The sequence below is a fragment of the Phyllobates terribilis genome, unplaced genomic scaffold, assembly GCF_046119375.1.
Source record: "Phyllobates terribilis strain yellow unplaced genomic scaffold, ASM4611937v1 Scaffold_685__1_contigs__length_823148, whole genome shotgun sequence".
Classification (NCBI taxonomy): Eukaryota; Metazoa; Chordata; class Amphibia; order Anura; family Dendrobatidae; genus Phyllobates; species Phyllobates terribilis.
The window spans coordinates 418,548-434,913 of record NW_027363445.1 but is presented as its reverse complement, the minus strand read 5'-3'; positions in this window follow the sequence as shown (position 1 = coordinate 434,913).

The window sequence follows — 16,366 nt, the reverse complement described above, 5'->3', positions numbered from 1 at the left end:
TTTTTTTTCTGGAATATTTTTTGACATCTGATCAAATGTATTGTATTTTCTCAAAAATGTTGATATTTGCACATTGATTGGTTTAAAGCAGTGATGGCGAATCTTTTAGAGACCGAGTGCCCAAACTGCAATCCAAAACCCACTTATTTATCGCCAAGTGCCAACACGGCAATTTATCCTAAATATTGAGGTTTTACTGATACAAACAACTGATACAAAGAGCAGACGAGGGCAGCATAGAGCAGCCACAGACAGGAGCAGGGGTAAGAGACTGCAGAAATAAAGAATGTGCTCACCCACATCCTGGTATATATGCTGGCCCTACCCTCAATCCTGGTATATATGCTGGCCCTACCCTCAATCCTGGTATATATGCTGGCCCTCCCCTCAATCCTGGTATATATGCTGGCCCTCCCCTCAATCCTGGTATATATGCTGGCCCTCTCCTCAATCCTGGTATATATGCTCCCCCCCTCAATCCTGGTATATATGCTGGCCCTCCCCTCAATCCTGGTATATATGCTGGCCCTCCCCTCAATCCTGGTATATATGCTGGCCCTCCCCTCAATCCTGGTATATATGCTGGCCCTCCCTTCAATCCTGGTATATATGCTGGCCCTCCCCTCAATCCTGGTATATATCCTGGCCCTCCCCTCAATCCTGGTATATATCCTGGCCCTCCCCTCAATCCTGGTATATATACTGGCCCTCCCCTCAATCCTGGTATATATGCTGCCCCCCCTCAATCCTGGCATATATGCTGGCCCTCCCTTCAATCCTGGTATATATGCTGGCCCTCCCTTCAATCCTGGCATATATGCTGGCCCTCCTCAATCCTGGTATATATGCTGGCCCTGTCCTCAATCCTGGTATATATGCTGGCCCTCCCCTTAATCCTGGTATATATGCTGGCCCTCCCCTTAATCCTGGTATATATGCTGGCCCTCCCCTCAATCCTGGTATATATGCTGGCCCTCCCCTCAGTCCTGGTATACATGCTCCCTCTCCCCCCCCAGCCATTGTGCATCGCATATTAAAAAAAAAAAAAAAAAAACACATAATAAACCCTCCTCCTCACCTTCCTTCTTCTCCCGCGCAGCGTCCTCTCCTGTAGTCGGCACATCTAGCTGAAGTGTATTGCCGCGCACGTACTAGCCAGGTCCGTGCGCGCTGCAGTACACGCTGCCGGCCAATCAGAGGCCAGCGGACACTGGCCTCTGATTGGCCAGCCGACGTCATGCTGGCTTCTGATTTGCCAGCAGCCGCTTCTGATTGTCCGGAAGCCACTAGCCTCTGATTGGCCGGCCGAATTCATGCTGGCCTCTAATTGGAAGGAAGCCGCTGGCCTCTGATTGGCCGGTCGACGTCATGCTGGCCTCTGATTGGCCGGCAAACGCTGGCCTCTGATTGACCGGTCGACGTCATGCTGGCCTCTGATTGACCGGAAGCCGCTGGCCTCTGATTGGCCGGCCGAATTCATGCTGGCCTCTAATTGGAAGGAAGCCGCTGGCCTCTGATTGGCCGGTCGACGTCATGCTGGCCTCTGATTGGCCGGCAAACGCTGGCCTCTGATTGACCGGTCGACGTCATGCTGGCCTCTGATTGTCCGGCCGAATTCATGCTGGCCTCTGATTGACCGGCCGACGTCATGCTGGCTTCTCATTGGCCGGCAGCCCTGGCCTCTGATTGGCCGGCAGCCGCTTCTGATTGTCCGGAAGCCGCTGGCCTCTGATTGTCCGGCCGAATTCATGCTGGCCTCTGATTGACCGGAAGCCGCTGGCCTCTGATTGACCGGCCGACGTCATGCTGGCCTCTGATTGGCCGGCAGCCGCTGGCCTCTGATTGGCCGGCAGCGTGTATTGCAGCGTACGGGCCTGGCTAGTTCGTGCGCTGCAATACACTTCAGCTCGATGTGTTTCCGTCCGAGAGAGATCGCACATCTAGCTGCAGTGGCGGAGCTGGTGCCGGCACTCGGCGGCTCAGAGTTCTCCCCGCCGGCCCGATCCAGTAGCGCTAGTGCTGCGGCCATGGTGCCCCCCAGGAGGGCTCTGCTGCCCCCTCTGCACGCTGCCATAGGTTCCCAGCACTGGTGTAAAGCATTTCTTCTTTTACAGCTGACGACCCAAAATTGGGGATTTTCTGAAAAAAAAAAAAAATGGCCAGTCTGCATTATATATGGTGGAAGTGAGAATGTATCATCTGGATAAGGGGGTGGTCTTCACAGAGGGGTCTATGGAGAGATGTCTCTTTATAAGAAGCACATAGCATGGAATACCGGGGGGAAGCCTTTTGGCTCCTTATGTTGCTCCAGTCCGGAATGCTCCACTATGGTCCATCCTTCTATAGTTCTTCTCTTACACTTTCTGCTGCTCGGTATATGGACGTATTCGCTCTATGCTGACAGGCGCTCCCTTATTATAGCCCATGTAATGCACGGCACCACAATGTTGTAGGTTCTGACTACTGTGTAAAAAAACACCCACCCAGAGACCGGCCATAATCTTATAGTCTGGGTGTGAATACGCTGTAGGTAGAGCTACACTTTTGTTGTGGAAATTTTGGTAATTTTATTTACCTTTTTGCATTTAGGCTATGTGCCCACGATGCAGAAATGAAGCAGAAAATTTCTGCAGCATTTCTGCATCTCCCTGGCAGAAAAAACGCATGCAGATTGTACAAGCGCTTTCCAGGCGATTTTAGCATCACTTGGAAAGTGCTTGACAACTAGGTCACACTGTATAAATTCATGGAAACAGCATGGATTTAAATAGTGTGAACCGTAAAAATGAAAACAAATAAAGCTATACTCACCCCTGATGCCCGACGTGGCTGCAGCGCTGCTTCCTGTCTGGTTCCTGGATGCCGGCATATCGCGAGACAGAGCGGTGAAGGGCCTGCGGTCACATGACTGTGACGTCACCGCAGGTCCTCAAGCGATGCCGGCATTCAGAGAGAAGCCGCCGGACAGGTGAATATAAACTTTATTTGTTTTTTTATTCTTTTTTTACAGGTACAATGGTACAATGGTACCCAGGTCTGGATCAGAGTCTTCTCTCCTCCAGAACTGGGTACCATCCGCACATAGAGACGCATAGAAGCCGCTTGTAAAAATGTACAGTCGCGGTTTCTATGCGTCTCAATGCAAGTCAATGGCGGGGCTTCCGCTGCGCTTCTGCAAAATTAAATGACATGCTGCAGATTTTTGTACGCAGCATAAACGCTGTGGAAAAATCAGCAGCATGTGCATAGAACATGCGGAATCCCCTTGGGGACCATGGGGTGCGGATTACCTAGCGTTTCACAAGCGTTTATGCTGCGGAAATTCCGCAGCATAAACGCTTGAAAAACGCTACGTGGGCACTCAGCCTTACCCGAATGAGGCTTGTGAGAAATCCTTAAATATGCTGCAGATTTCTCCTGTATGATGCTGACCAATCATAAGCAAGCAGCAACACTCAAAGAAAAGAAGAACACGCCCCCACCATAGCTCAAAGCGGGTTTCTTAGGGTATAAAGCTACGTTCTCACTATGAGTTTTTAGTAAGTTTTTACGCTGCATATTTTAGAAATAATGCAAGTAACCTATCTTAATGGGTGCAGAAATTCTGCAACATCAAAAACTCACCAAAAGCTCATCGTGGGAACCTAGCCTAAGATGTGTAATGATGGAGAGTCCTGATCTCCTGGTCTAACCTTCTGCATGATTAGAAAGCAGAGATAACAGCTCTAAGACAAGGAAGGAGCCGCACAGCTGAGTTTCTCTGTGTCACATTACAAACCCTTTTATTGACTCTCCTGATTATGGAGTGTGCCAGTATCACACTTATGTCTTCTGTGCTCAAGCAACTTGTATTCTTTCTGCAGTGATATTAGGCTGTTATTACACCTCACACAGGAGCAGTGTGTTCTGGGTTACTTCTATGGTGAAATGCAATGACAGTCTGCTCTAATCTCACTGCAGAATGAGTACAAGTTGAGCACAACGGATCTAAGTGTGATACTGACACTGTGCTCTCATTTCTGGACAGGCAGTTTGGGATAGGCGCAGAACAGCAGAGGTGAGAGTGCCATAAGAGGAGGAAAGCTGTTAGAAAGGTTTGTAATGTTGCACAACTAAACTCTCTTGTGCTGCCCCTTCACCCACAGAGACCTTAACTGAAAGGTATTAGTCAGTTGTATGCTCTAATCATGCAGGAGGTTAGCCCAGGAGACCAGGTCTGTATCCTTACATCTTAGACACTGAGAAATCTGCTCTAAGCTATGGTGGGGATGTGATCATCTTTCTTTTCAGTGTTGTCGTCTGCTTATAATTGGTCAGCATCATGCAGGGAGAAGAATTTCGCACCCCCAGTGAAAACTCTGATAACATCTACTTGGACTTAATTTTTTTTAACTCATTAGGCGCCAAATACTTTCATTGCTAATATCTCTGCAAATGAAAGATAAAATAGAAAGAGCATGGATGAGATACCAGGACACTGTGTGTGGCACTTTATTATTATTATTATTTATTATTCTAGCTCCATTTATTCCATGGTGCTTTACATGTGAAAAAGGGGGTATACATAGCAAACACAATTGCAAAAATCTTGAACAAAAACGCAATGGCAAACTGGTACTGGAGGAGAGAGAACCCTACCTGCGATGTCTCACAATCTTCAAGGGATGGGTGAGGATACAGTAGGTGAGGGTAGAGCTGGTCATGCAGCGGTGTGGTGGAGCAATGATTACTGCAGGTTGTAGGCTTTTCGGAAGAGGTGGGTTTTCAGGTTCCTTTAGAAGGTTTCCACGGTAGGCGAGAGTCTGATGTTTTGGGGTAGAGAGTTCTAGAGTAGGGGGGATGCACGGGAGAAATCTTGTATGCAATTGTGAGAAGAAACGATAAGAGGGGAGTAGAGAAGGAGATCTTGTGAGGATCGTAGGTTGCGTGTAGGTGTGTACCGGGAGACTAGGTCACAGATGTATGGAGGAGACAGGTAGTGGATGGCTTGGTATGCCACGGTTAGGGTTTTGAACTGGAGTCTCTGGGCAATGGGGAGTCAGTGAAGCATTTGACAGAGAGGAGAGGTCGGGGAGTAGGCGGAAGGCAGGTGGATTAGTCGGGCAGCAGAGTTTAGGATAGATTGGAGGGGTACGGGAGTGTTAGCGGGGAGGCCACAGAGCAGGAGGTTGTAGTAGTCGAGGCGGGAGATGATGAGGGCGTGCACTAGTGTTTTTGCAGATTCATGGTTGAGGAATATGCGGATCCATGTTTTTGAGTTGGAGTCGGCAGGAGGAGGAAAGGGCTTTGATATGTGGCTTGAAGGAGAGGTTAGAGTCCAGGGTTACTCTGATGCAGCGAGCTTGTGGGACTGGGGAAAGTGGACAGCCATTGATTTTGATGGATAGGTCAGATGGGGAGGCTGAGTGAAATGGGGGAAAGATGATGAATTCTGTTTTATCCATGTTAAGTTTTAGAAATCTAGCAGAGAAGAAGGATGAGATAGCGAACAGACATTTTGGGGTTCTGGTTAGTAAGGAGGTGATATCAGGTCCAGAGAGGTAAATCTGTGTGTCGTTAGCATAGAGATGATACTGAAAGCCGTGGGACTCTATGAGCTGTCCCAGGCCGAAGGTGTAGATGGAGAAGAGCAGGGGTCCTATGACTGAACCTTGGGGAACACTGACAGATAGGATGCGAGATGAGGAGGTGGTGTGTGAGTGAGAAACACTGAAGGTTCTGTCTGTTAAGTATGAGTAGATCCAAGATTATTATGATCTGCAACATAAACTAGGGAAAGAAGGGGAGAGCTATCCCCACAGTAAGACTAAGCTGAGTCCCTACGTTGTAGCAGGCAACCTGTTCCTTGTGAACAGACCCGCCTTCGTCCTCGGCTAGTCTGAACGGAGACCTATAGAGAAAGGAAGGGGTCCCTAAAAGAACTAAGGACTGGGACAAAAATGGGACACCTCCTAACAGAAGTTGTTGCAGAGCAAAAGAAAAACTGACAAAAGTACTAGAGGTCCAGAGGACCAAGCAAACTAGAGATAGATAGGCACAAAAGCACCTGGCTAGAAAGACAGTCTAAACAACACTGAAGTCTAGCAAGGCCAGAAGGGCGGAGCTGGAATAAATAGGAAGATGGTCACGTGACCGCAAAACACAAGATAGAAACAAAAACAAACAGGAGGGTTCTAACAGTACCCCCTCTTTTATGAGGATCCTCCGGATCCTCCAGGCCCAGGCCTATCTGGAAATCTCCTGTGGAAAGCTCTGACAAGTCTAGGGGCAGAGACATCATCCGCCTTAACCCAGGAGTTATTCCTCGGGACCGAAACCTTTCCAAGCGACGAGATACTGCAATCTCCCTCTATGCTCTCTGGAATTCAGGATACGAGAAATTTCATATTCGCCGTCTTCCACCACCGGAGGAACTGTGACAGTGGCCTCCCTATCCGATACATCAGCCTTTTTGAACAAGGAAACATGAAACACAGGATTAATCTTCCAGGAGGAGGGAACCTACAACCTAACAGCAGACTGGTTAACCACCTGAAGCACCTTAAAAGGCCCCACAAACTTCGGACCCAATTTTTTAGAGGAAATCCTCAATCGCAGATTCTTTGAGGACAACCAAACCATGTCACCCACAGTAAACAAAACCTCTTTACATTTCCTGTTAAAATACTTCTTGGACTTTTTGTTAGCCTCTTGAAGGTTACAACGTACATTAGTCCAAACTCTCTCCAAATCACCGGAAAAATTCTCCTCCTCCGGCACCGCCGACCGCAATTTGGAGAACGAACCAAAAGACGGATGTCTCCCAGTACAACAAAAAAAGAACACCCAGCAGAGGAGGATGTATGGTTGTTAAGAGCAAATTCTGCGAGTGGCAGAAACTCAGACCACCTCTCTTGATTGTCTGCCACAAATCAACGCAAAAACTGTTCCACATCCTGGTTCTTTCTTTCAGTCTGTCCATTAGACTCAGGATGATAACCAGGCGAAAATGACAAATGGACTCCCAACCTGTCATAAAAAGCACGCCAAAAGCGAGCCACAAACTGAGGTCTCCTATCAGAAACAATGTCGGTGGGAACGCCATGGTGCCTGACAATTTCCTTAACAAACGCCTTAGCGAGTGTCTTAGCGCATGGTAGCTTAATGAATGGAACCAAATGACACATCTTGCTAAAACGGTCCATGACCACCCAGATGTCAGTGAAACCCTCGGACACAGGAAGGTCAGTAATAAAATCCATTGCCAAATGCGTCCAAGGCGCACTAGGAACCTCCAGAGGTCAAAGCAACCCCGCAGCAGGGGTATGGGAAGCCTTTGACCTAGCACACACCGTACACTGACGCACCCACTTGATGACTTCCTTCTGCCACCCGGGCCACCAAAAACTGCGACTGATAAGTCTCTTAGTCCCAGAAATTCCTGGATGACCTGCCAACCGAGACTCATGATACCCCACAAACAAATCTCTCCTAGAGGTTCTAGGCACAAACAATCTCCCATGAGGAGTGTTAGATGGGGCATCCTCTTGGGCTTTCAGAATCCCTTCTTCCAAAACAGAGTCTAATGCTGCTACCACAACTCCTTCCTGTAAAATGCTCTCCTCCTCCTCGGTACCAACCATGGGGGAAAAGCTGCGAGATAAAGCATCGGCTTTAACATTCCTAGTACCAGGGATATAGGTAACAGAAAAATTAAACCGAGAAAAAAAAAGTGCCCACCTAGCTTGACGGGCATTCAAGCGTTTGGCAGCATCCAGATAGATCAAATTCTTATGATCTGTGAAAACCTGAACAGGAAATTTAGCACTTTCCAAGAAATTATGCCAATGTTCAAACGCAAGTTTAATAGCCAACAATTCCCGATTACCAACATCGTAATTAAGTTCGGTTTCTGAAAATTTTTTTGAAAAAAAATCACAGGGATGTACTCCATCCTTGTTCTCCTGAGACAAAACTGCACCGACCCCCACCGAAGAAGCATCAACCTCGACCAAAAAAGGCTTGGTCTCATCAGGCTGCATAAGGATGGGGGCAGAACTGAACCTCTCCTTGAGATACACAAAAGCTTCAATGGCCTCAGTAGTCCACTGGACCGTATTCGCACCTTTCCTGGTGAGATCAGTCAGTGGCTTAACAATTATAGAAAAATTCTTAATGAATTTCCTGTAATAATTGGCGAAACCCAAAAATCTCTGTATCGATTTCAAACCAATAGGCCTAGGCCATTCCTGCACAGCCTGAACTTTCACCGGGTCCATCTCAAAGCCCTCGCTGGAGATAATGTAGCCCAAAAAACTAATTCTCTGCACAGCGAACTCACATTTCTCCAGCTTAGCAAAAAGTGAATTATCACTCAATAACTGCAACACCTCACGTACGCTCTGCCAATGGGAATCCAGATCTGGTGAATAAATCAGAATGTCATCCAAATACACAACCACATTCTTGCCAATCAAAGGTCTCAGGATGTCATTAATACGGTTCTGAAAAAACGCGGGTGCATTGGTAAGACCGAAGGGCATCACCAGATTCACAAAATGACCTACCGGAGTGTTAAAAGCAGTTTTCCATTCATCACCCTCCTTCATTCGTAACAAATTGTATGCCCCCCGGAGATCAATTTTATAGAACCACTTGGTCCCCACTAACTGGTTAAACAAGTCTGGAATTAACGGCAATGGGTAGGAATTGCGTACGGTAATCTTATTAATTTCACGAAAGTCCAGACATGGACGTAAACCACCGTCTTTTTTTTTAACAAAGAAAAATCCAACGGCCACAGGCGACTTAGAAGGTCTAATGTGACCAGCAGCCAAGCTCGTCTGTATGTATTCCTCCAAGGCCTTTCTTTCAGGGATAGTCAGATTTAATAAGCGACTCTTGGGAAGAGTAGCTCCAGAAACAAACTCAATGGTGCAATCATAGTCCCTATGAGGAGGTAAAACTTGCGACTCCTCCTCTGAAAAAACCTTCCAAAAATCCTGAATAGGTACAGATAATTCCCCTTTTTCCACAGCCGCAATGCGACCATTACAACATTTATCATAGCACTTAGGACTCCAAGACTTAATCTCATTAGTAGACCAGTCCAGTAAAGGATTGTGCAGTTTTAACCAAGGCAAACCTGCACATGCGGATTTCAATTGGGGAACATTGTTGCCCTTCTACCATGCGTTTTTCATGCGTTTCCGCGGCGTTTACGCAACTGCAAAAATGCCGCGGAAACGCATGAAAAACGCATCGTGTGAACTCAGCCTCAGGCTATGTGCCCACGTTGCAGAAATGAAGCAGAAAATTTCTGCTTCATTTCTGCAAGTCCTCTCCCGGAAAAACGCATGCGAAATTCCGCACGCATTTATCGCGCGTTTTTCGTGCGTTTATCTCGCGTATTCCACATGCGGAATTGCCTTGCGTTCTTAATGCATTGCACAAGGCAATTCCGCTTGCGGAAACGCAAAATTAATTGACATGCTGCGGATTTTTGAACGCAGCATAAAAGCTGCGGAAAAATCCGCAGCATGTGCATAGAACTTGCGGAATCCCCTTGGGGACCATGGGGTGCGGATTACCATGCGTTTTACAAGCATTTCCGCTGCGGAAATTCCGCATCAAAAACGCTTGTAATCCGCAACGTGGGCACGAAGCCTAAAAGCAAAAGTATAAATACTAATTATTTATCAAAGCTGGACAAAATCTAGAAACCATATAATAAAACTGGCATAAAATATAGTGCTGAGCAAGACTTTAGGGAGAGATGTACAACTGGCACTGGCCTTTAAAAGGGATTGTGTAATCGCACAAAACTAGCAAAAATGTAAAGTGCCTGTAAAACAAGGAACGTGCAATTTACCTCTTAGTAAAAATCCTATTCTTTCTCAAGAACGGGAGGAATTTTAATTTCATGATTTTTTTTTAATCAAATAATTTTTATTGAAAAACTCCAAATACAAATTTTCCATCTTTCAAATAACATACATGACATAGTAATTCCATAGTATAAAACATGAACAAAGTATCTGAACTTCAATTCCCTAACCCACCCTAAACCCAAATCCCAACACTCTAGAGAGAACCATTTTCAGAGCAGTTCTAGAATAACGGACTACAGCATTCGTAGAAGGGGGAAGAAGATAAAAAAGTGACTAACAAAGGGATAGCAGCGTTTTAATTTTATCATTTACTGCTTGATGTCTGAGCCGGGAAGTGCACGCTTGAAAACTGTTGCAGGCTGCTGTAATCACAGGACACAAGCAAACAGCATGGCATTTCCTATCAGCAGGGAGGAAGTAAAGGGAACAGTAATGAAAGTCTCCTCCTACTCCGCTCCATAATGAAATGAACAGTGTGCATGCTACAAATGCGATGCATACAGCAAACAATTCATTTTCCATACACAGGTTGTGAGTTGACCACTGGATATACACATGTGTATAACTAATTACCAGAACTGGAAATCGAAAAAAAAGACGAGCAAGTTTGGGGTGAATCCTGCCTTCATTACTGCACAGCCGCTCATAGAGGGATCGGTACTAGGAACAGCAGGAGTGCCGGCGATGTTCACAGATTTACCTGCTGTGGGACTGAAGGAGTCTGATAGTGTTCGGCTCTAAGCTTTTCACCTTGTTTACGACAGGAATAATTGAAAGCTGTGCTTCAAAGGCGAGGAAGAAGTTGGTCACTGTCTGCGCTTGAATACCCTTAAGAGGGGAAAAAAATATATATATACATATATACAAATACTGAAACATCTAAATGCATTAGAACATCAAACCTGGTGAAGCGGTAAATGACTTGTCCTCCAGGGATACAGGCTACTGTCATTCAGTAATTATTTAATAGGAATTTTACATTTTATGTGATCACCACGCTAGAATGTAAATGATGGAAACACAACACAACTCCTCACCATATGAAGATATTTTGTGTTTTAGGCTATGTGCCCACGATGCAGAAATGAAGCAGAAAATTTCTGCAGCATTTCTGCATCTCCCTGGCAGAAAAAAACGCATGCAGATTGTGCATGCGTTTTTCCTGCAGAATACATGCGGATCCACATGCAGATTCACATGCATTTCCGCATGCAGATTGACAAGCACTTTCCAGGCGATTAGCATCACTTGGAAAGTGCTTGACAACTAGGTCACACTGTATAAATCCATGGAAACAGCATGGATTTATACAGTGTGAACCGCAAAAATTAAAACAAATAAAGCTATACTTACCCCCGAGGCCCCGGCGTGGCTGCAGCGCTGCTTCCTGGCTGGTTCCCGGCTGCCGGCATATCGCGAGACAGAGCGGTGAAGGGCCTGCGGTCACATGACTGTGACGTCACCGAAGGTCCTTCAGCGCTGCTGGCATTCAGAGAGAAGACGCCGGACAGGTGAATATAAACTTTATTTGTTATTTTATTCTTTTTTTTACAGGTACATTGGTACCCAGGTCTGGATCAGAGTCTCCTCTCCTCCAGAACTGGGTACCATCCGCACATAGAGACGCATAGAAGCCACTTGTAAAAATGTACAGTCGCGGTTTCTGTGCGTCTCAATGCAAGTCAATGGCGGGAATTCCGCTGCACTTCCGCAAAATTAAATGACATGCTGCGGATTTTTGTACGCAGCATAAACGCTGCGGAAAAATCCGCAGCATGTGCATAGAACATGCGGAATCCCCTTGGGGACCATGGGGTGCGGATTACCTAGCGTTTTACAAGCGTTTCCGCTGCGGAAATTCCGCAGCATAAACGCTTGAAAAATGCTACGTGGGCACACAGCCTTATAGAACAGCATTTCTGTGGAATAACACGACTGATTTACTGTGTATGCACCATAACCTTCATTTGATGTCACTTACTGTCACCTGTCACCTTGCCCCAACTCTGCAATCCCCAATATCAGTCCATGACCTCAATGGGGTCACTATAAAATTCTAAAGAGGACTGGTCATGTCTCTATTAGAAAATAGATAAACTTAGGATAGAAACAATATGAGCATATACCCTGCTATAAGTAAGTAAAAAGCAATAGTGAATATATATAATATAGGGTACTTAGTAAACATGGTTTTTGATTTAAAAAAAGCCATCCCACCCGCACCAAGGTGTACCCAGTCAGTTATGTGAAATATATAATAAAATACACTTTAGTACAATATTAGTGTTTTGTCCCTTTAAATCTGCTGCTACTTCTGTCACCATGGTAACTGCATTCATACTCGGCCAATAGGATTGCTCGGTTTGAATTTGGAAAAAAAAAAAAAAGTCCTATATCGTCAGTTTGTTCCTTCTCATCTCAGTGTGAAGACAGACACCTGCGATCAGCGAGAGATTATAGGTATAAGACGTGATATAATATAACGGACGGAGCCACATCCCATCACACGCACTCAGTGACCACAACTGACAGGAATCAGCACATTTACCAGACAATAAGTTATTATTCCCCAACACATAATACGCTGAGACACCAGTGGGGGGCGCTGCACTCGTTACATCTCCCATCTGGATGGATCCAGCGACGAGATCCTGATATTTACCCCCAGCTCCGCTCCTCCATAGGGAATGGCCCAGATGCACGCAGAACGGACCGAAGTGTAATACTGCTAGAACTCTGCATGATATCACATCCTCCATATATACCACATAATAAAGGGGTGCTCCCACTGGGACAGGTCATCACCTATCCAGAGATCAGTGATAACTTGTTCCAACTAGACATCCCCTTTAATGGAAGAGATCACATCTCTAACAGTCAATACGCTATTCATTCCCAATCTTCCCTGGCCCCAGTAATGCCCCTGAGTATATCGCCAATATGAGCCAATCATCAAACCCTCTGCTGACTGTTCCCGATATTTTATAGAGTTTGGAGACGTTGCTACAAGAGAAGATATCAGCGGACACCATGGGGGTGGAGTATTCTGCCAGCGATGGAGCAGGTAGTATCCACCAGTCTGTGATATCTGACCTTCCTCCATATTCTGCTCTTACATGCGTTTCTTCAGCTTTACCCCTTCCCGACATAACCAATTTATGTTTTTTTTCTGTTTTTTCCTCCGCTTTTTCCAAGGGCTATAACTTTTTGATATCTGTCCACATAGTGTGAGGTCTTGTTATTTTGTAGGATGAGCTGTCCTTATAAATGACACCATTCATTTACCACATAGTCCTAGAAAACGGGAAAAACATTCCAAGTGCAGTAAAAGTGCGAAAAAAAAAGCCTGACATTGTTTTTCTGGGAACGGTTTTAACGGCGCACATTGTGTGGTAAAAATGACCTGGTAATAGGATCCTACTCCTCAGTGTGATTACAGCAAGACCAAACTTCTCCAATAGTTTTGGCAAAAGAAAAAAACTTTTTTTTGATGCTGTCACCATTTTTTCTGAGACCCGAAACATTTTCAGTTTCCGGGTTGATGGAGCTGTGTGGGGGCTTATTTTTTGAAGGGCAAGAGGACTTTATTGATAACATTTTGGGACACATATGTCATGGTCATCGCTTCTTACAGGATTTTCTGCAGTATTGAGGCGAACGAAAAAATGCAATTTTGTCTTTTTGAATTTTTTTCTGTGTTCACTGATCGTTTTTTTTTTTTATATTTTGATAGATTGTATTTCTCTGAAAGAGACCAAACCACAAAATGTGTATATTTTTATTATCTTTATTTTTAGTGGGAGGTGAGTTGAACGTGTGGGGTTTTAATAAATATATATATACTTTTTTTCACTGTATTTGTATACATCATCTGATTGCTTGTGCTATATACAGCAATACCACAGTAATGCTCCATATAGCAAAACCACGGTCTTCTTTACAGCCCAAATGAAGCTTTATGATGACAGGCACGGAGGCTTCAGCAGACCCCCGGATGTCATAGCAGTCCATCGGCGCCCTATGATCGCGTCACAGGAGCGCCGGTGGGCGTATGGAACGACGCGTCCCAATGCTGGCGCACTGTTAATGCTGCTGTTAGAGATTGACAGCAGCACTGAACAGGTTAACAGTGGTGGGCAGATCTTCGCTCCACTCGCAGCTGTTAGAGGCAGGTCCTGGTTGTTTGTCACAGCCATTATCTGCCATGTACGGGGCGAGCTGACCCTGCTCCATACACCCACTTCTGACTTATACCATACATGTACGGCAGATGTTGGTAAGGAGTTAAAGCGGTTGTCCAGCTTTGGGGCCATTTTTTTTACTTTAATGCAAGTATTTGGGGCTAAAATCGATTTCTGTAATTGAGTTTCATTAAAAATGTTGCCTTCTGTAGCATCTGTGCTGCACTGTCTATTGCTGGCTGCAAAATTAGCTAACTGAGAATCTATCAGTGAGCTCCTTAGTCTTAAGGGAGAGTTTGTAGATCTTTAATCTGTTTTTTTTTCCTGAGTGCCTATTAGCTGATCTATGCCCAAAGAAAACACAAAACTTGAATGTGCAGGGAAACAATAAGTCTGTAATAGTCGGTGTAAAACACTTAATGAAACCTAAATGAAAGAAATTACTTTTAGTAGTAAATACATGACATGAGAAAATATACACTGCTCAAAAAAATAAAGGGATCACTTAAACAACAGAATATAACTCCAAGTAAATCAAACTGCTGTGAAATCAAACTGTCCACTTAGGAAGCAACACTGATTGACAATCAATTTCACATGCTGTTGTGCAAATGGAAGACAATAGATGGAAATTATTGGCAATTATCAAGACACACTCAATAAAGGAGTGGTTCTGCAGGTGGAGACCACAGACCACATCTCAGTACCAATTCTTTCTGGCTGATGTTTTGGTCACTTTTGAATGTTGGTTGTGCTTTCACACTCGTGGTAGCATGAGACGGACTCTACAACCCACAGAAGTTGCTCAGGTAGTGCAGCTCATCCAGGATGGCACATCATTGCGAGCTGTGGCAAGAAGGTTTGCTGCGTCTGTCAGCGTAGTGTCCAGAGGCTGGAGGCGCTACCAGGAGACAGGCCAGTACACCAGGAGACGTGGAGGGGGCCATAGCAGGGCAACAACCCAGCAGCAGGACCCCTACCTCTGCCTTTGTGCAAGGAGGAACAGGAGGAGCACTTCCAGAGCCATGCAAAATGACCTCCAGCAGGCCACAAATGTGCATGTGTCTGCATAAACGGTTAGAAACCGACTCCATGAGAGTGGGATGAGGGCCAGACGTCCACAGATGGGGGTTGTGCCCAATGCCAGACCTCATGTGGCTGGAGTATGTCAGCAGTTCCTGCAAGATGAAGGCATTGAAGCTATGGACTAGCCCGCCCGTTCCCCAGACCTGAATCCCATTGAGCACATCTGGGACATCATGTCTCACTCCATCCACCAACATCACGTAGCACCACAGACTGTCCAGGAGTTGGTGGATGCTTTAGTCCAGGTCTGGGAGGAGATCCCACAGGAGACCATCCGCAACCTCATCAGGAGCATGTCCAGGCGTTGTAGGGAGGTTATACAGGCACGTGGAGGCCACACACAATACTGAGCCTCATTTTGACTTGTTTTAAGGACATTACATCAAAGTTGGATCAGCCTGTAGTGTGTTTTTCCACTTTAATTTTGGGGGTGACTCCGAATCAAGGCCTCCATTGGTTAATAAATTTGATTTCCATTGATGATTTTTGTGTGATTTTGTTGTCAACACATTCAACTTTGTACAGAACAAAGTATTCAATGAGAATATTTCATTCATTCAGATCTAGGATGTGTTATTTGAGTGTTCCCTTTATTTTTTTGAGCAGTGTGTATATATAATATAAATAATTACTGCAGCTTTAATGCTATTTATTACGTCTCAGGAGGAGGACGGAAGAGGAAGAGAACGGAAGAGGCGGAGGACGGAAGAGATGGAGGACGGAAGAGGCGGAGGACGGAAGAGGAGGAGGACAGAAGAGGAGGAGGACGGAAAAGGAGGAGGACGGAAGAGGAGGAGGATGGAAGAGAAGGAGGACGGAAGAGGCGGAGGACGGAAGAGGCGGAGGATGGAAGAGGCAGAGGACAGAAGAGGCGGAGGACCGAAGAGGCGGAGGACGGAAGAGAAGGAGGACGGAAGAGGAGGAGGACGGAAGATGAGGAGGACCGAAGAGGAGGAGGACGTAAGAGGAAGAGGACGGAAGAGGAAGAGGACGAAAGAGGCGGAGGACAGAAAAGGCGGAGGACGGAAGAGGCGGAGGACAGAAGAGGCGGAGGACGGAAGAGGCGGAGGACAGAAGAGGAGGAGGACGGAAGAGAAGGAGGACGGAAGAGGAGGAGGACGGAAGAGGAGGAGGACAGAAGAGGAGGAGGACGGAAGAGGAAGAGGACGGAAGAGGAGGAGGACGAAAGTGGAGGAGGATGGAAGAGGAGGAGGACAGAATAGGAGGAGG